This window comes from Mytilus trossulus, unplaced genomic scaffold (assembly GCF_036588685.1).
Source record: "Mytilus trossulus isolate FHL-02 unplaced genomic scaffold, PNRI_Mtr1.1.1.hap1 h1tg000110l__unscaffolded, whole genome shotgun sequence".
Lineage (NCBI taxonomy): Eukaryota > Metazoa > Mollusca > Bivalvia > Mytilida > Mytilidae > Mytilus > Mytilus trossulus.
In genome coordinates, this window is record NW_026963297.1 from 993,013 (window position 1) to 1,014,651 (window position 21,639).

At 34.3% G+C, this 21,639-nt stretch overlaps 1 long non-coding RNA gene across 1 annotated transcript; it reads left to right on the forward strand.

Annotated features, from left to right (window-relative positions):
* Window positions 1-824: 824 nt before the first annotated feature.
* LOC134700035 (uncharacterized) lies at window positions 825-21,376 on the forward strand. Its single transcript, XR_010103742.1, has 3 exons — window positions 825-923; window positions 10,718-10,933; window positions 21,050-21,376. It is a non-coding gene; the product is annotated as an uncharacterized LOC134700035 (long non-coding RNA).
* Window positions 21,377-21,639: the final 263 nt, after the last annotated feature.

The window sequence follows — 21,639 nt, forward strand, 5'->3', positions numbered from 1 at the left end:
TCACTACGAGTGTTCCATGCATCTTCACACGCTGCTATTCCTTCGTCTTGTCGAATGTTGGTATATAAAGAAGACACGTCCATGAATGCAAGTATAGTATTGCTTGGTACAGGATTGAGGCTTTCCATTTTCTTGAAATAATCAGTTGTATCTTGAATGAATGAGGGTAGTTATTTCACATGAGGTCTTAGATAATGGTCTACAAATTCTGATATCTTTTCAGTTGGATGACTATTCGCTGACACAATTGGTCGACCTGGATTGCCCGTTTTATGTATTTTAGGCAACATATAGAATCGTCCGGCCTTTGCTTCGTTCTCAAGAGGTCGGAGAGAATTAAAGGTGTCATTGTCTATATGCTTATTGTCGAACATTTCTTGAAGGACGGTGTTGATCCTTCGAATAGTATTAAGCGTTGGATCTGTGGTTAATTGTTTATAAAAAATGGAGTTAGAAAGTTGGCGATTCCCCTCTGCTATATAATCTGTTTTATTCATGATAACCAAAGCGCCCCCTTTGTCGGCAGGTTTTATTACAATATCCTCTTGATCTTTTAACGCTTTCAAAGCTATACTTTCTGACTTGGATAAATTATAATTTCTTGTATTTGTTATACAGGACGTTATATCAGACCTCACGTAGTTAATGAATGACTCCAAGTTATCATTTTTACTCTTTGGTGGTTTCCATGAACTTGTTTTCCTAAATTTTGGGATTGGCGTGACTTCTTCATTGGTGTCAGTATCTGAATCTGTTAATCCGGCTTCTTCGAGGTTTTTCTTGCCCCTATTGTAGAAAAAATCTTTCAAGCGTAAACGTCTAGCGAATTAGTCTAGGTCTTCGTCTAGCTAAAAAGTTGTTTACAGTTGATGGAATAGGACAGAAGTTTAAACCTTTACTTAGAAAAAGATTCCTCAGCACGTGTAAGTTCTTTAGATGACAAATTTACAACAATGCTTTCGGTTTTTTGTTTCCGTCTTTTAAATTTTCTTTTTCTAGGGATCTTATGGTTTGTTGTATTAATATCATTCATATGCTGATTCAAATGGACAGTGTGAATTTTATCTCTTTGACATTTATTCCTTTGTTTTTCTTTATGTTTCGATAGTTCAATTTGTTCAATATCTGCGAGGCGACGTTTAACTATTGCTAAATCGTCACGAGAAATGTTACAAGTGGTGATGATATAAACTTATCATAGATATCAGGACTAACTTTTATATATACGCCAGACGCGCTTTTCGTCTACAAAAGACTCATCAGTGACGCTCAAATCAAAAATAAGTTTTAAAAAGTCAAATAAAGTACGAAGTTGAAGAGTATCAGATATCTGATATTTTATTTACAATTTGTTTGTAATTTGTGGTTGTAAAAGAAAGTAACAGTTGAAGAAGCTGGATTGAACATTTAAACAGAATTTCATTCCAACGGCTCATGAATCTTTTGGATTTATGTCCCGGTGCCTGGCGACTCACTTTGATGTTTAAACCTTTTGGTACAGTTTTACTTTGAATATTGAAGTTATTAGAAGTAAACATAATTCGAAAGAAAAGATTGTACAATATTGAGGAAGTTTACTACAAAAACCGTAAAAGAATCTAAACAAGATTTTTTTGGAAAATCCGTCCAAAATACAATGAGAAAATATAATAAAAACGTGTCGAAAAGTAATGCAAAGAATGAATAAAGTAGCTTTGTTACCCTTATAATACCAGTTGTTGATATAATATTTCCAGATTAATCTGTAGGGCTGATGATATATTTCACTTCATTTAACTAATTGTAATAATATTAATTTGTAAATTCCAATAAATGATTGTCTAAAATTTACCCATACAATCCAAATACATATATGGTTCCTGTTTGTCCTATAATGCACGTTTATACGCATACGATCAGGAACGTATCATTGTTGTCTGTTTTCATTCTGCGTACTGTCCAAATCGTCATATGGTCTGGGACATTTATATAAACCTATAAACATATGGTGGATATTGTTATACACTACTTATAGGTTGCATTTCTGTATATATTGACAATGCAATTTCCCTTAGGAACTCATTGTACGTCTAGAGGTAACGGGAACGATTGAGATCTCACTCCGTCTGTGACTTTGAGAACAAATTAATTACAATAGTCACATATTCGGATCCAGAATTCATGTGGCAAAAAGTTATTTAACTGTTTAATTCTTTCGGAGTTAGTAAAAATTATAATCTGTTTGCGTATGTGTTCTTTGTTCTACGAATATCTGTATACTCATGTATGTTGACAATGAAACCACATCTTCTGATAAGAATTGTATATGATGGTCCAAGTAATATGTCGAAAACGTGTACAATTCATTTTTTCTAGATTATCGCATCCGATTGTGGTACCTTTTTGGCCTCTTTTCATTGTGTTGCATATACATATGAATTATAACACTTTATATTCACTAAACAGGTAAAAGATATACTTCTCATTAAACAAACAAAAATCTTCTTGGCACCAGGCTAAGCGGGAATAAAATCTCAGATCAAAATAAAATTGAGAATGGGGAATGTGTCAAAGTAACCACAACCCGACCATAGAACAGACAAAAGCAGAAAGTCACCAATAGGTCTGCAATGCAGCGAGAAACTCCCGCACCCGGAGGCGTCCTTCAGCTGGCCCCTAAACAAATATCTATACTAGTTCAGTCATAATGGACGCCATACTTAACTCCGAATTATAGCATAGCATGGACAATATGTTGGTTATACGTAATTGTGCATAGCAACGATACCTATCAATAATTGTTCAGATAACCCAAACTTTTTATAAGTTTATCCGGGTTTTCAAACATTTTCTGTTCAATTTTTAACTTCACACCAATCGGTCAAAAAGGCTATTTCTACACGTCCAAACAATGAAAAGTGTTTCATTCACCAACAAAAAACCTGCGAAAAATATCCAAAGCAAATTTGTATATCAAAGTTATTTAGATCCATGCAATCGTTCATGTCAATTGCGAACTGACCAAATAATTTTTATATTACGACCAGTCCACTGATATTGACATTATCAGAGAGTACACATCAAAGGCAAATGCACACATCACCGATAGATATGTTAATTTGTTTAGTACGTTACATGAGGTGATTTCGATTGAGCTTCATGACGACTCTCTCGCTAATGGATATTTGTGGCTAAAAATAAAATATCGTTATTTCAAATTACTATCTGGTAATTAAGTGGAAATTACAGACGGAAATACGTTTTGTGTTCAATGGAATCATAGTTCAAATTAGTTTAACTACTGTGTAATTGTCTCGAAAACAACCCTTTCACCCCGGTAAAATTCAGATGTAAACATTTATTCAAAGTTATTTGGTACATTTATCACCTTTGCGAATCAGGCTATTATATCACGAAGGCGGGAATCCTTTTCCATTGATTAAAAATGTAACGGAACGCAAATGTACTGTAGAAATATATTAAATTACAAGTTGCGGACACTTTATATGATTTTTTAAATGATAGTTCACCTTTGGAAAGGATAATCCTATCATTATTTGTGTGTTATTTGTAGTTATAAATTATCTTCAGAAGTATCATAAAAAGTCATTTATAAACCTTTTATAAAAATAATTAGAGTGCAGAAAGTGATGTGTTGTTTTTATAAATGATGGTATGAATTTTACAAACTTGTTATAACAGAGTCTTATATAGACATTGCTATCAAAATTAACATTGATATCAGTAATAGTGATTCGAGGTTGATCAGTTTAAAATGTATTTGTATGCAATTTTTAAAATAAATGGATTTTAGGCTCAAAGAATTAGCGGTTAAAATATAGGTGACAACGGTGGTATCTCCAAAAAAAATGTTTGTATTATTCGGAAGTGATGTAATATTTCGTTTTTCAGTAGTTGTAAGTCAATGGGGTATATGTAATGATAATGGTTTATTACTGATAACAAAAACCGTGTGTTCATTATAAATTGTAAATTGAAGAACGAGTTACATATTTGTTTCTATTTTATATAATACATGTTAGACAATGTTTAGCTCAGTATTTACCAAAGGACGTTGGTAGTTTGAGCACTCAAGCCTCCTCCAAAAAAGCTAGCGCTGCGATATAGGTACCAGGTTTGAAGTAGGCGTAAAAACATGAACAATTAATCAATATATCAATAATCAGGAATTGGAAATAACAGTCCATACGACTTTTTGAAAAACCTTAGACTGTAAAACAATCGCCAGAAATTTCTTTCACAGTAAAGATGACTCCCTAGTATTTTACGTTATAGTACCCAAATTGCACCGGATACACAAAATTCAGCTGTAATCACCGAAAGAAAAAAAAACCATACCAAACGTATCCATGCGACTTCCACAAAATGCCATCCTTTAAAAATGAGCAAATTAGATATTCCAAATGCATCAATAAACTCGTCATAGATGCCAGGAATAACAATTTAATATTTAAGCCAGACGCGCGCAATGTTTCACAAACATTGATAGTCAGCATGACCTTATGTCAAATTGTTCTAAATATTTGAAAAAATAAGGGAATTTGATTTACAAGGATATGAATTTAAGTATCGATGCAATTTTTGGTACATTACTCCTCGTGATAGGGTGTTATCAATAACATGTGTTTTTTTTTTTTATTATTATTATATTTTGAAGGGATTATGTATGGAATTGCACTAGCCCATTGATTATAAACCTATTATTAAAAATTCTTAATCACATGAAAGAAAGCATGAATGATATTGTCTTGAAACAAACTATTATATTTAAAACAAAACGGAACAATTCAAAAGTTGGTATTTACTTTGAAGTTTATTATGATATTGGTTTACTAGTACAAATCTTATAAAATACGATCCTGAAATAGGTAATTAGATCCGCAGTATTTAAAACAAAACTAGGTATTATGTTTAAAAGTAAATTGATAATTACAATCATTAAGATTTTTACAGGAACACGTGAGGATTTGTATTTGTAATTTGATATCAAACAATTTTCCTAAATACATATCATTCGGTATATAATAATTATTTTTCTAATAGTATACACACACATTTCTCCATCATATGAATCATTTTAATTACAGTTTTTTTTAATTTTTTGGTTGAGTTCACTCAAAAAATAAGCTACGCCAGTAAATTGACTTTCCAATTTTAGTAATGATTTTTCTTTATATCTTTTACTGTTAATCATTCTTTTTTATTATCACAAACGCTTGTGGAAATGCCACTTTTCACAGATAGGTTGTGATTTTTGTTTTTTTCCTTTCATATCTCAATTCCACAAAGATCACAAAATAACACATTCAGCAGAATATAAATAGCATACTTAAACAGACAGTCTGCAAACTGGCCAATAGGACTTAATTCAATATATATATAACACACGGCCAGCGAAAGCTCTTTATTGAGAGCCCAGGTGGTCGTGTGGTCTAGCGGGACGGCTGCAGTGCAGGCGATTTGGTGTCACGATATCACAGTAGCATGGGTTCGAATCCCGGCGAGGGAAGAACAAAAAATTTGCGAAAGCAAATTTACAGATCTAACATTGTTGGGTTGATGTTTAGACGAGTTGTATATACGTTATGTACACAGCCATGTATCACCATCATTGATGGCGATCCGTTGGATACATCTGTTGTAGAGTTGTCACTGACTCAGACGTACTTATAAATATAATTATTTTCTGTGACTGTATATTACATAAATTTGTAGGATCCTTTACTATCGATAATTTAGCTGATCTGTAACAATAACATCTTCATGCCTTATACAGCATGTACTGTAGTACGCCGCTAGATTAAAACTGACGAAGAAAGGTAACACACGGCCAGCGAAGTTCTTTATTGAGAGCCCAGGTGGTCGTGTGGTCTAGCGGGACGGCTGCAGTGCAGGCGATTTGGTGTCACGATATCACAGTAGCATGGGTTCGAATCCCGGCGAGGGAAGAACAAAAAATTTGCGAAAGCAAATTTACAGATCTAAAATTGTTGGGTTGATGTTTAGACGAGTTGTATATACATTATGTAAACAGCCATGTATCATCATCATTGATGACGATCCGATGGATACATTTGTTGTAGAGTTGTCACTGACTCAGACGTACTTATAAATATAATTATTTTCTGTGACTGTATATTACATTAATTTGTAGAATCCTTTACTATAGATAATTTAGCTGATCTGAAACAATAACATCTGTATGCCTTATATAGCAAGTATTGTAGTACGCCGCTAGATTAAAACTGACGAGGAAAGGTAACACACGGCCAGCGAAAGCTCTTTATTGAGAGCCCAGGTGGTCGTGTGGTCTAGCGGGACGGCTGCAGTGCAGGCGATTTGGTGTCACGATATCACAATAGCATGAGTTCGAATCCCGGCGAGGGAAGAACAAAAAATTTGCGAAAGCAAATTTACAGATCTAACATTGTTGGGTTGATGTTTAGACGAGTTGTATATACATTATGTACACAGCCATGTATCACCATCATTGATGACGATCCGATGGATACATCTGTTGTAGAGTTGTCACTGACTCAGACGTACTTATAAATATAATTATTTTCTGTGACTGTATATAACATTAATTTGTAGGATCCTTTACTATAGATAATTTAGCTGATCTGTAACAATAACATCTTCATGCCTTATATATCATGTACTGTAGTACGCCGCTAGATTAAAACTGACGAGGAAAGGTAACACACGGCCAGCGAAAGCTCTTTATTGAGAGCCCAGGTGGTCGTGTGGTCTAGCGGGACGGCTGCAGTGCAGGCGATTAGCTGTCACGATATCACAGTAGCATGGGTTCGAATCCCGGCGAGGGAAGAACCAAAAATTTGCGAAAGCAAATTTACAGATCTAACATTGTTGGGTTGATGTTTAGACGAGTTGTATATACGTTATGTACACAGCCATGTATCACCATCATTGATGGCGATCCGTTGGATACATCTGTTGTACAGTTGTCACTGACTCAGACGTACTTATAAATATAATTATTTTCTGTGACTGTATATTACATAAATTTGTAGGATCCTTTACTATCGATAATTTAGCTGATCTGTAACAATAACATCTTCATGCCTTATACAGCATGTACTGTAGTACGCCGCTAGATTAAAACTGACGAAGAAAGGTAACACACGGCCAGCGAAGTTCTTTATTGAGAGCCCAGGTGGTCGTGTGGTCTAGCGGGACGGCTGCAGTGCAGGCGATTTGGTGTCACGATATCACAGTAGCATGGGTTCGAATCCCGGCGAGGGAAGAACAAAAAATTTGCGAAAGCAAATTTACAGATCTAAAATTGTTGGGTTGATGTTTAGACGAGTTGTATATACATTATGTAAACAGCCATGTATCATCATCATTGATGACGATCCGATGGATACATTTGTTGTAGAGTTGTCACTGACTCAGACGTACTTATAAATATAATTATTTTCTGTGACTGTATATTTCATTAATTTGTAGGATCCTTTACTATAGATAATGTAGCTGATCTGTAACAATACCATCTGCATGCCTAATATAGCATGTACTGCAGTACGCCGCTAGATTAAAACTGACGTGGAAAGGTAACACACGGCCAGCGAAAGCTCTATTTTTTAAGAGCCCAGGTGGTCGTGTGGTCTAGCGGGACGGCTGCAGTGCAGGCGATTTGGTGTCACGATATCACAGTAGCATGGGTTTGAATCCCGGCGAGGGAAGAACAAACAATTTGCGAAAGCAAATTTACAGATCTAACATTGTTGGGTTGATGTTTAGACGAGTTGTATATACATTATGTACACAGCCATGTATCACCATCATTGATGGCGATCCGATGGATACATCTGTTGTAGAGTTGTCACTGACTCAGACGTACTTATAAATATAATTATTTTCTGTGACTGTATATTATATAAATTTGTAAGATCCTTTACTATATATAATTTAGCTGATCTGTAACAATAACATCTTCATGCCTTATATATCATGTACTGTAGTACGCCGCTAGATTAAAACTGACGAGGAAAGGTAACCATCTTCAACGCAAATTTAATACAACATATTTATTCTTACACAAAAGGCTCCCAAGAGCCTAAATCGTTCACTTGTTAGGTTTTTTTTTTTTTTTTGCTTAAATCTTTCATCAATGCTTAGTTTTGCTTTTTATTATATTAATGAGCGGCTTAAATATGCAATTTAAATGTTCATTGTATCTGTCATCTTTTCTTCAAAAGCAACTAAATGATTTTACCAATATGTTCCATTTTAGCCATAGTGTCTATGTTTCTTGACGTACAAGGAAATAAAATACAAAATCTATACTATATTCATTTTAGAAGATTTTTAAAATTAAAAATCATAAAAATCATTGTCTAAAATTGTCCTTAAAGGGCAATAACTCATTAAAGGGTCATTTGACAATTTTGGTCATATAATCATCATTGATATGTTTGCGTTTTTGATTTTTCCATTTGATAAGTGCTTTTCATTTCCAAGTTCTGTATTTTTTGTGATTTTACATTTAACACAGAGACTATCATTGTCCTGATTTAATTACGCATAGCCTACGAATTGTTTGTCAAACTGGTCTTTCATTGTCTACAAAATTTGAATTTACCTTCGTTCTTTGTTTTGCTTCGAGCGTCATTGATGGGTATATTGAGGACACACCCCGGGCTTAGCGTACCAACTTATAAATCTAGATTATTAAATGAATTATACATATTTTATCAGATTCCTGACTGATGTACCTTCCAATCAGTTGCAAATGTCATACAGGAGATCATTAAAAGGCAAGAAAATATCACTTTGTTCAGATTTAAATTTTGTACTCATCACATCAGTACACATAAGGCAATACAAGAGTATCCACCAATTGGATTGTATGATGTATATGTATTAACACAAAGCAAAGATAAATGAAAAATATGTAAACTCTGTCTACAAACTTTTACAAGAAATTTCCACTTTTAATTGAAGTAAGCTTCTTTGTGGATACCCCCATAGTTTGGATATTAATATATGTTGTTCCTAGAGCCATGATCTACAAGGGGGTTCTCAGATTTTTGATAAAATATAAAGATCAAATTTTACACCTAATCAAACATCATCTACTATCATGTGGTAAGGATGTTTACACTAATACAGATTTATGAGAGACGTATTTGAAATACAGAAATTATCTAAACATTTTGAGGATGAGATAACAGATGTTAATAGACACAAATTGTCAAATAAAGCCCAGTGAGTGGTACTCTGCTTGCAGTGACACACATTCCGTACTAAGGAATAACAAGAGTGCACTCACTAAAATGTCTCGCCTTATTTACTTATCATTGATATTATGTTGATAGTCCTAAATATTAAGCTTTATTACAACTGTCACATAAACTTAACATTAACCAAGCAAACTAAACATTGACCAATGAACAATGAAAATGAGGTCAAGGTTAGATGAACCATACCAGGCAGACATGTACAGCAAACAATTCTTCCATACAACAAATAGTGCTGACCTATTGCCTACAATTTAAGAAAAACGGACCAAAATACAAAAATTTAACACTGAGCAATGAGCCGTAAAAATGCGGTCAAGGTTAAATAAAACCTGCGCTACACTGCGGGTATCACCAGCCCAGTAGCCAGTACTTCGGTACTGGCATGAACATATGGATTTTTTGTGTTATTAAAATTTGCTGTTACAAAATATTATAAATTATTATAAATTAAGGAATGTATCTCCCTCAAGCAAAGCTCTGATTTCTTTCACGGATTTGGCTATACTTTTTGGACCTTTTAGATTATAGCTCTTCATCTTTTATATAAGCTTTGGATTTTGAAATATTTTGGCCACGAGCATCACTGAAGAGACATGTATTGTCGAAATGCGCATCTGGTGCAAGAAAATTGGTACCGTTAATTTAATTAACTACAGACATATAGATCATAAAATATTTCCATACACCGATTGCATAGAGTAAAAATAAGTATTTGAAAAAAGATCAAAATTCAAAAACTTAACTTTGACCACTGAACCATGAAAATGAGGTCAAGGTCAGATGACACATGTCAGTTGGACATGTACACCTTACAGTCCATACATACACTGAATATACTAGACTTATTGCTTATATAGTATCTGAAATATGGACATGACCACCAAAACTTAACCTTGTTCACTAATCCGTGAGATGAGGTTGAGGTCAAGTTAAAACTGTCTGACAGACATGAGTACCTTGCAAGGTACAAACATACCCCCAAAAATAGTTATCCTATTACTCATAATAAGAGAGAAATGAAAATTACAAAAAAATACAACTTTTTTATCTAGTGGTCAATGAACCATAAAACTGAAGGAAACTTCGTAACATGAGGCATCTATATACAAAGTATGAAGCATACAGGTATTCCACCTGCTTAAATTTTAAGCTATTAAGTAGTGAGCTAACGCCGCCGCCGCCGGATCACTATCCCTATGTCGAGCATTATGTGACAAAAGTTGCAGGCTCCACAAAACCACGGTTTAACAAAGAAGGGGTACACTAAAAAGAGACTCTCAAGAGCCTGAACCGCTTTCCTGTTATTTATTTGCTTTTACCTTTCATCAAAAATTAATTTTGCTTTTCAATATATATTAATTAGTGGCTTAAAAATGCCTTTATTTCAAGGAGTGAAATATTAATTTACTGCCAGTAATTTTTTAAACATGTTGACGATGACATTACAGATGAAAATAGACACAAACTGTTAAATCAAGCCCAGCCGTTTGTACTCTACTCGCAGAGACACACAATCAGTACTAAGGATTAGGACGAAGGTTTGATTAGAACGAAGGTTTAACAAGCATGGAAGTATAATGAAAAGGAAGATTACATTACATATAGACAAAAGGTTGAACTATGTCCTGGAACATTTCAAAACAGCAGAGAAGGAAACACGAAATGTAAGTTGAGAACTCATTTATTTTGTCTTATAGCCCCTTCAAGTACAAATTGATACCGAAAAAAAGAAAGAAAAAGATGGTATAATCAGAATATTTAGAAGAATATTAGATGTTATGTTCAAATGACGTCATCAGTATTCTGAAATTGACAGATTTCACCTATCATCAAATATGAGAATATAACAGAAAAGAAACAAGGATATGAGGTATCCAATCATGACATAAAACTGGTGGATGCACTACAAATCACCCTAAAAGGAAAGGAACAATGGCTAGTGTGTGCATCGGTTTTGGTAAAAAAAAAAGTTATGCACCAAGGTACAAGCAGGATATTTATACAATTAAATAGTTATCAAAGGTACTAGGAATATAATTTAATACGCCAGACGTGTGTTTCGTCTACATAATTCTCATCAGTGACGCTCAAATCAAAAAAGTTTGCCAAATACGGCTAAGGTAATCTATACCTGATATAAGAAAATCCTTAGTTTTCCAAACAATTCAATGATTTGTTACAGGCAATTCATAAAAATGACCATATAATTGACATTTATGTCAACTCCGAAGTGCTGAACTGGGCTGGTGAAACCCTTGGGGAAGAAAAGTCCACCATCAGTGGCATCGACCCAGTGGTTTAAATAGTTATGAAAGGTACAAGGATTATAATTTAATCGTGTTTAATCTACATTTCTTGTGATAATTGATATTGGGTAACTTTTAAGTTACCAGCGGTAAGTATGGTGAGCAGAAACTACCCATGTTATATCGGTCTAAAAATAATTAGAACAACATTGTAAGGTATCAATGGGGAAACATAGTCAATATCAGTACAAGATGACAAGAGATAGTCAAAGGGAATATCTTTGCAAGATGACCAGAGGTAACCAACGTAAATATTTGTGTATGGTTACCATACAAATTAAATATCTGTTAAATGTGACCAGAACATCATTGTAAAGTGACCAGGGATAATCATGCAATGTAACCAGAGGTAACCAAAGTAAATATATGTGTAAGGTGAACAGAACTGACTAATTTAATATCTGTGTATTGTGTCCAGAAAGTTATTGTAAGGCGACCATATGTAAATAAATTCCATAAGTCATATGTACAAGTGATCAGAGAAATTAAAGTCTAATATATGTGTAAGATGATCAGAGATAAACAGAGTTAATAGCGGCCTTGCAAGTTTAGAGTGAAAAGATAAAAATTATCCGTCGACCAGAGATAACCATGAGGTGATCAGAGGTAAAACAAATCAATATATGTGCTAGGTGATATTGGGTATATAAAGTTGGCATATTTAAATGAGGTGACCAGAGCATTTTTGTAAGAAGATCACTGGGAAACATAGTCAATATCATTACAAGGTAACAAGAGATATTTTAGGTGAATATTTGTTAAAGATGAACAGAGGTAACCGTAGTCATAGTTAATAGATGTTAATATAAAAAAGAAGATGTGGTATGATTTCCAATGAAACAACTATCCACAACAGACCAAAATGACACAAACATTAACAACTATAGGTCACCGTACGGCCTTCAACAATGAGCAAAGCCCATACCGCATAGTCAGCTATAATAGGCCCCGATAAGACAATGTAAAACAATTCAAACGAGAAAACGAACGGCCTTATTTATGATGATCAAAGGTTAATATAGTCACCATCCTTGCAAGGAGACCAGAGGTAAAACAGGTCAATTTATGTTAGGTGAGCTTGGGTACCTAAAGTCAAAATATGCGCAATTATGGTGAACAGAGGTAACCATTGCCAATATCTGTCTACAGAGAACAAAGGGAACTAAAGTCAACACTTCTGTAAAGAGAACAAAGGAACCAAATGTATGCTAGGTAAACAGAAGTAACCAATTCATTGTGTGTGTCAAATGAGAAGATGTTATCAAAGTCGTAATATGTGTAAAGTTTCCAGAGCAAACCAAATAAGATAAAAGTGTAAATTGAACATAAAAATATTATACAATGACCAGAGGTAACCATATTCAATATCTGTGTTAGATAAAGATAGTCACTATCTTTGCAATAAAAACAAGAGGTAACCTAATTAAGTCTCTATTTAATGTTACCAGAAAGTCATTGTAAGGTTATCTAATCATAGTCACTATCACTGCAAGGTGACCAGATGTAACCAAAGTAAATATATGTGTATTGTGACCAGAACATTTGTAATTATGTGAACGTAGGCCAAAACAGTGTTAATCAACCCCCTACCCCCTAAGTGGATGCCAATATTGACCATACCACAGATCTTTTTTACACTATGGACTGAGCGGAGCATGTTAATGTTAATTGCAAATGCCTTGGTTAATTATAAGACCAGAGGTAAACATAGTCCACATTTGTACAAGTGACCAGAGATAACCAAAGTCAAAAATATGTGTCAGACAATCAGAGGTTAACATAGTCAATATCCTTGCAAGGTGACCAGATAACAAAAGGTAACTTAATTAAATATCTGATTTAGAAGAGGGGCGAAAGATAGCAGAGGGACAGTCAAATTCGTAAATCGAAAATAAATTGCCAATGCCATGGCTAAAATTGGAGTAAAAACTCAAATTTTGCATTTAAATTAGAAACATATAACAGGGAACATGTATACTTAGTTTCAAGTTGATTGGACTTCAACTTCATCAAGTACTTCAACGACCAAAAACTTTAACATGAAATTTGCACTATCATTTTCTATGTTCAGTGAACCATGAACTTGGGGTCAAACACTTATTGGGCATACACATTAGCAAGATCATGTCATAGGGCACATGTGTACTGAGTTTCAAGTTGATTGGACTTCAACTTCATCAAAAACTATCTTGACCAAAAACTTAAACCTGAAGCGGGACGAACCAACGGAAGTACGAACGAACGGACGCACAGACTGGAAAGCATAATGCCCGTCTACTATCGTCGGTGGGGCATAAAAACATCATGATAGGAAATACTAGCACGGGAATATCGTAGGTGAACAGATGTTACAAAATACACAATTTATGTTAGGTGATCATGCAAATCCCATGCGTACCATAAATCAACACATGTGTAACTATGATGAACACAGGTAACCAAAGTCAATATTTGTCTATAGAGAACAAAGGGAACTAAAGTGAACATTTATATGTGTAAAAGGGTAAAGTGAACAGAACATTAGTATACGGTGACCAGAGGTAATGATACTTAATATCTATGTAAGGTAATCAGAGGTTAAGAAATCAATATATGTGGTAGGTAATATTGAGAAACTTAAGGTAAACCGAGGTTACCCCAATTATATCTGTTTAAAAATAATTAGAACATCATTGTTCAAGATGGCAAGGGGGAAGATAGTCAAAATCAGTGCAAAATGACAAGAGGTAACCAAAGTAATTATCTGTGTAAGATGACAAGAGGTATCCAACGTCACTAACTACATGTGTAAGGATACCAGAGGTTACCAAATTGATTTATTGTGTAACGTGACCAGAGCAGCGTTGTAAGTTGACCAGAGGTACACATAGTCAATATCTTTGCAAGTTGACCAGAGGTTACTAAATTAAATATAAGGGTCTGGTGACCAGAACATCAATTTAAGGTATTTAGAGGTATCAAAAATCCATTTCTGTGTAAGGGAACACATTCCCGTGCTTGTATTTCCTAGAATGAAGTAACAAAATTCACAATTTATGTTAGGTGAGCATCGGTATCCAAAGTCAACATATGTGTAATTATTGTTAACAGTGGTAAGCAAAGTCAATATATGTTAAGAGAACAATGGGAACCAAAGTAAACATTTGTATAAAGCCAACAAAGAGAACCAAATATGTGCTAGGTGACAAGAACTACCCAAATTCAATATTTGTGTCAATCAAGTAGATGTAATGAATTAATTTTCAGTGTAAAGAGACCAGAGGTAACCAAATGAGATTAAAGTGTTAAGTGAACAGAACATCATTATATAGTGACTAGAGGTAACCATAGTCAATATCTGTGTATGGTGATCTGAATTAAAGAAATCAATATATGTGATAGATGATATTCGGGTAACTTAAGTTAACATCGGAAAGTAAGACGACCAGAGGTTACACTAGTTATCACGTCTAACAATAACTAAAACATCATTGTAAGATGACCAGGGTGCATAGTCAATATCAATGCAAGGTGACAAAGGTAACCAAACTGAATATATGTGTAAGATGAAGGGAGTAACTAACATCAATATATTTGTATGGTTACCAGAGGTAACTAATTGACTATCTGTTTAATGTGACCAGAACATCATTGTAATGCAGTCAATAGATGTGCAATGTGACCACAGGTTACCCAAAAAAGTATATCTGTAAGGTGACAAGAGGTAACCATAGTCAATAGATGTGCAATGTGACCACAGGTAACCCAAGTAAATATATATGTAAGGTGACAAGAGGTAACCATATTGAATATCGGTAGAATGTGACCATCACGTCCTTGTTAGGCGTCAATAGGTAAACATAGTCGATATATGTACAAGTGACCAGATATAACTAAAGTAAAATAGATGTGTAATATCCTTGTAAGTTGAAAAGAGGTAACAAAATACACAATTTATGGTTACATGGTAGGTGAGCCTTGGTACCCAAGGTCAACATATGTGTTAGTATAGTGAGCAGAGGTAAACAGAAAGTCAATATATGTCTATAGAGAACAAATGGAATCAAAGTCAGAGGCAAACAAATCATATAAAAAAGTAAAGTGATCAGAATATCATAACAGAGGTGACCACAGTCAATATCTAGGATATGTATATTTTAGGTAAGCATCAACTATACCTCAAGTATAGACCAATTTAATCTACATGCATTGAAGTATAATGTATATTAATGTATATTGCCATCAAAACTTTCGACAAGCCTTGTCTACTTGATGTATACATCATTTGTACCTTAAGTTCAGACCAATTCAATCTTCATACATTTGAACCTCACAAATTTGACAGTCTTTTTCTACTCGACTACAAATCAATTGCACTTCAGGGTCACACCAACTACGTTCTCATAAACTAAAAGCAAAGGGAAATTAGTGTGTATTACAATCAAAACATTCGAAAGGCTTTGTCTACTTAAGTTGCACATCAACTGTACCTCAAGTGCAAACAAAGTCAATCTGAAATATAAATCAATTGCTTTTAAAAGGCAATTGTAAACGGTCTTTCCCCCCTTTGAAACATGATTGTTTGTTATGTGTGTGTGTGTTTGTTTGTTTGTTTGTTTCTGTAAGGGGTCTATATTATTCCGGGGAAATTTCATGTTTAGTTCTGAAAGTTTTTATTTTATTTCAAGTCCAGCGCGCCTTTCAAATATAACAAGGTCAAGGTCATAGTACACTTTGAAGGTCAAATTTAAATTTCATCCTGACCCGACATTGACCTCAAACTGAAGGTTTTTAATTACTGATCATCTTTACAGTTTATAGTAGTTTGATATATGTTACCTTATAAAAGACATGCACATGTTACTATAGTTTTAAGTGTTATGCTGACGTTACTTTTGAACAGACGGTAGGACATTTTTGAGCTTAATGTATAAAATGTAGAGCTTGTCAAGAGGATCTTTTCAAATGCAGTATGTATGCAGCAAACTCTTATCGCTTTCTTAATATGTAAGCTTGAAATTGAAGCGTATTTTTTTGCACTTAGTGACCTTTGACATTGGGTACAACTTAAAGGTCACATGAATTAAAAAGTATTGGTGAAGGTCCCAAGTCTCTACGACTTCCGGTTCTCGAAATATAATTTTTCGAAAAATGTATAAGTTTTCAAGGGAAATAACTCCTTATCAGGGCAAATAACCTGCTATTTTTTATGTTTATTAACATTACCATCTGTTCCTGTACATGGTGCCATTTTCAATTCTATTCTATATCTAACACTTTTTAAGAAAATTGCAAATAAAAGAAATTGCTTCAAGGGGATATAACTCTCAAAGGGGATGATGAAATCCAACACAGCCTCATCCGGTTATAGGTCATAATGAGGTCTATCGATGGCAAATATTTAGTCTTGATGACTTTAATAGAAACGAGGGGAGGGCATGTAAAAAAAAATGCTGGAAGAAAAAAAAAAATGATATTGCCATCAAAACTTTGGACACGCTTTGTCTACATGCATTACACATCATGTGTACCCCAAGAGCAGACCAATTCAATCTTTATACACTCAAACCTAATAAACAGAAATGTCTATTACCAGCAACAATTTTGACAGGCTTTGTAAACTTAACATATAAATCAACTAAATCTCAAGTACAGACCAACCACGTTTACATAAACCAAAACCTAAAGAACATTATTGTGTATTGTTACTAGATTTATTTCACTTGACTGGGCGGGGTTTCAGAATTTCGATTATTTAAGACCAGGCACAATTCATCTTCTTTTACAATTTTTGTTCGGTCGTTTGGATCCGTATATTTATAATATTCTGATGAAAAGTGAGGTTCCTTGCAGTATGCTCAGTTTGTTTGATAAGATTTCTGTGGTGAATTGGTCTTTGACCAGATCTTGCGCGATTTTGTGTTTGTGTAGAAAGTGCATGTAGCTGTAGCGATAGGTCTTTCAAATGTTTCTGTTTTTCTAACAGACTCTTAAATTGCTAGCTCCTTAAAAATAGATCTAAGATTACCAAGAATCCAATCGGTTGAACCGTGTTCACTTGTTAAGTTTTTCCTATGTCACCAGGCATTTTATTGAGTATGACTGGTACTTATAACGAGCCGTACGAGTCTTGAGCTTGTCCAAGTGATTTTAGTCCTCGTATGTGTGTTTCGATTCTATCGTAGTAGTTCTAAGGTGCGTACGCGTATACTTTGGTGCGGGTGTCTCTAGTAGTGCTTGCATGTACGATTGAATGATCCAATGCTTTTGTCCGAATCTTTCATGTATAAGTTTATTAGCTTTGTTGTAGTTTGTGTGCGTAAGAGCAAATCCGGCAATGGTGTATGACGCTTCTCCCATTAGTTAAGATATTAGGTAATTGAACTTTTGAACGTCGGTTAGTGTGTTGTTGTGGTGAATTTCCGGATCAAAAGAATCCAAAAAGTATTGCCATTTAAGTACGTTTCCATCAAAAGTAGGTAAATTCAATTTCGGTATTTGCTATTGACGCTTGAATTTGAACGTAAAGAGTTGAAACTAGGGCCAGTATTTTGTGAGTCATTTCTGAAGCTATATGCGGGGCCAACATTTTGAATGAGTGGCAGTGTCCCATTATTTGGCAAACAAATGTCTAGCGGCTGCATTCAAATCAGATATTTCAACGTTAATGAATTTACGAATTTTGAGAATTTTCGTCTCTAAGTTAAATTTATATTCATCTTTGTCAAGTATCTCTTGCTCTATATCCTCCTCCTGTACACTTTCTAAAATGTTCTTATCCAAATCCTCCAGAATATCTTGCTTCTCCTTCAACGTATCAAAATGTTTCCAACTCGTTCTCTTCCGGATTTTCTTCTGATTCACTCCTTTCGTCAAATCTTGTTAAAATCCTAAAAACTGCGCTTCTGTGTCCCGCTCGGATAGATTTAAGCTTTGAGGTCATCTTCTTCTAGTCACGGTACCTACATCGTTAAGTGATTTTACTTAAACTGCATATGTAATAAGAAAGACGTCTGAACTGTATGAATTTGTATTGATGACTGAAGTACAAGATAACGTCACAAGTAAACGATGTTGGATATACAATAATGCCGCGTTAAGTTGACGTTCTCTTCTGGGCGTGATTTCCAACAAAAACATTCAACAGGCCTTGTCTACTTGAAATACACATCATCTCTACCTGAAATACAGACTGATTGAATTTAGTTTAAACATATTTAATTATAGTGAATTGGGAAACAAGTTTTGCAACTTATATTAATCCCTTTCCACTTTGCGGGTGCGAGTGCTGCCTTGTAGCGGCATTAGCCTGCTCTTTTGCGAAATCTTACAAGGGTGTCTTTAACGTGCAAGAGATATGGCTCTCTCTTAACACGGGTCAGCCATTTATCGTCCCCTTCCGACGGACTATCATCGTTTCATCAAGACCATACTAGCAAATGGTGTCAAGGGAGCGCCGAAAATTCAGCCCCTGAAATTTTCATCCCAGACGGGAATCGAACCAGGAACCTTTGTGTTAGTAGATCGATGCACTAACCACTACACCACGGCGACTGATTGAATCGACATACAACCAACGCTGATGAATACTGATAATCGTTACCATTAACACTCTCGACAGGCTTGGTCTACTTGAGGTAGACATCAACTGTACCTCAAATACAGACCAATGCAATCTACATAAACCAAAACATAATGAATACTGATGTTTATTACCATCAAAACTTTCGACAGGCTTTGTATACTGGAGGTTAACATCAACTGTGCATCAAGTACAGACCAATTCAAATCTATATACACCCAAATATAATGAAAATTTATGTATATTACATCAAAACTTTCGACAAGCCTGGTCTACATGAAGTTCATATCATTTGTACCTCAAGTGCAGAACAAAACAATCTTCATACACTTGAATCAAATGAACAGGATTTCAATTACCAACAAAGACCATCTACATTTAGATAAACCAAAATCTAAGAAATATTAATGTGTATTACAATAAAAAAAAATATCGACAGGCTTTGTTTTTTGACGCGTACACAATAACTGTAACTCAAGTGCAGACCGATTTATTCGACATACAACCACACCTTATGCATACTAATGTGTGTGACCAATAAATCTTTCGAAAGGGTTTGTCTTCCTGAGGTTAACATCACCTGTATCGCAAGTACAGACCAATGCAATCTACATACACTCAACCTTTACGAATGTTAAAGGCCTTACTGTGACTTTCAAATTTTAACACCAGACTGTTTCTACATGATCACTGCGAACAAATTTAGTCATTTAATCAGTAACCAACAGAAAAACAATAAATATTTTCGTGACTATATGCTCTTGAATATTGTTTTTTAATCATAGAAAAGCATCTGTAACATTAATATTCCATGAAGGTTTGACACAATTATTGAAGACTAATAAATTTTAACCCGAGACTTCATATTAATGTTAATTGCAAAAAACTAAGTCAATTTATCAGTAAAATATGGAAAATTCGCAAGGGTTCCCCGGAACCCATGCAGTGTCTCGCCTACTTTTGCTTTTAATCGCACACTAAACAAAAATGAGGGAAAAAAATCAATAAAAATATTTTTCTCGATACTATCTTTGTAAGAAGCTTCAGTGCAAGTTTGGAACAAATCTGGGATATTTTCTGAATCTTATAAATGTTTTAAAAACTTTGATTCCAGACTGTATGTAATGTTTAATGAAAGAAAAGTCCATTTATAAGTAAAATACGGAAAAAAAGGATTTTTTTACAATACATTTGTATTTACTACTGGATACTATCTCATGATCAGAAACAACCCGGCTCTTTAAGTTTGGTAAACAATCCAGGATAGTTTAAGAAAGTTATTAAGATTTTAAAAACTTTAACAAACAAAGTGAATGTAATGTTTCCAGGCAGAAAAAACTAAGTCCAGTTATAAGTAAAATACGGAAAAAATGGAAAACTATTTTTACAAAATTTAGATACTATCTTATTATCATAAAAAAGCTTCTGTCCAAGTTTGGTAGAAATCCAGAATAGTTTAAGAAAGTTTATCATTTTAAAATCTTTAACCACATAGTGAATGTAATGTTTCGTGGCAGAAGAACTAAGTCCATTTATAAGTAAAATACGGAAAAAAGGAATTTTATTTTTATTTTTACAAAATTTACTTCTGGATACTATCTTATGAACATAAACAAGCTTCTGTCCAAGTTTGGTAGAAATCCAGGATAGTTTAAGAAAGTTATTAAAATTTCAAAAACCTACACCACAGAGTGAATATTTGTGGACGCCACCGACGACGACGACGACGACAGCGACGCCGACGGAATGTAGGATCGCTATGTCTCGCTTTTTCGACTAAAGTCAACGGCTCGACAAAAATGAAAAAAAATGTTTTAATATTACTGTCTTTTTGGACATAAAAAGCTTCTGTAAAAATTTAATAAAATGAAGTTTTGCAAAGTAAATGATGTCTGAAAAATCTTAATCCACAGACTGAGCATAATGTTGACGCCGTCACTGACGATGATGGAATATAGGATTGTTATGTCTCGCTTCCGCTACATAAATGTTGCAGGCTGATCAAAGGAAAAGGTAATATCTGTACATTTACATTACTGACATGAATTGTGTCTATGTTGAATCCCAGCTGATTATCATATGAGTAAAATAAACGCTCAAATTAATGGCTTTCTCATCTATGGAATGAGACAATAAACTGTCTTAAATTGGTATAAATCAAATCTGGGTTTGGCAACCAATTTGAGTCGAAGAATTCCTGTAAACCCTTATGGAACCCTGTTTAGAAGATATAAACAACAACCACCAAGGAATCTTTTGACTAAAAGTTCAGAAATAATTATTTATGAAAAGATTATTAAACAAGTTCTGTGTTGGATAAAAGTATAGAATTTCAAATTAATCACCAGAGTTGCATCCTAAAATTGGGAATACTCTTCCATGTTGATCTCATCAAGTTACTGTAATGCCATGAAATAACCCAGAAGGAAAAGAAACGAAAAAAAAGGAAACATTTTAAAGTATAACTGTAGCACTATAATTATATAAATATGACACATTCCAC